The sequence below is a fragment of the Frieseomelitta varia genome, unplaced genomic scaffold (genome assembly GCF_011392965.1).
Source record: "Frieseomelitta varia isolate USP_RPSP 00005682 unplaced genomic scaffold, Fvar_1.2 scaffold_661, whole genome shotgun sequence".
Classification (NCBI taxonomy): Eukaryota; Metazoa; Arthropoda; class Insecta; order Hymenoptera; family Apidae; genus Frieseomelitta; species Frieseomelitta varia.
In genome coordinates this window covers 1-624 of record NW_025110436.1, presented here as the reverse complement: position 1 = coordinate 624, position 624 = coordinate 1, and positions in this window count along the sequence as shown.

Below are 624 nucleotides of genomic sequence, written 5' to 3'. Positions count from 1 at the left end.
AAAAAAAAAAAAAAAAAAAAAAAAAAATAAAGGAAAACGTAACAGAAAGAAGAAAGTCTTATCGAAAATAACACCAGCCAGCCTCGTGAGCAGCAGCCGCGCGTTAAATATATTAATATTGCTTAAAGATCATGCAAAAAATGTCATACATAGTAAAATATATGTATGTATATATATTATATGTATGGAGGGATTACATGTTATAGGGTGAGAGGCTTGCAAACGTGTCAGTTTGCTCGTAAAAATTTTTCCCACTTCCGTCGATAACGCGTAACCCGCAAGCGATTTTCGACGCGAAATTCTCGTTTTCTCGGGACTACGGTAGGCTAACGATATTCGCCGAACTTTCGCACGGGAAATACACGTGCGCGCGTGTATTTTCATACGTGTGTCTCGTTGTCGAGCTGCTGATTCGGTATCTTTGAATTGCGTTTGTGCACACATGATTATTAAGAAAATTACGGGCACGATTCAAAGAACGGGCCGTCGTATACGCGTCCTATCATAATCTATAAAATAGTTTTTGAGCGCTAAAATCGGACATCTTAAATTTCTAAACAACAGTTTACAGCTCTTCGGCCGATGTTACATAATTTTGTAAAAGGAAAAAAAAAAAAAAAAAAA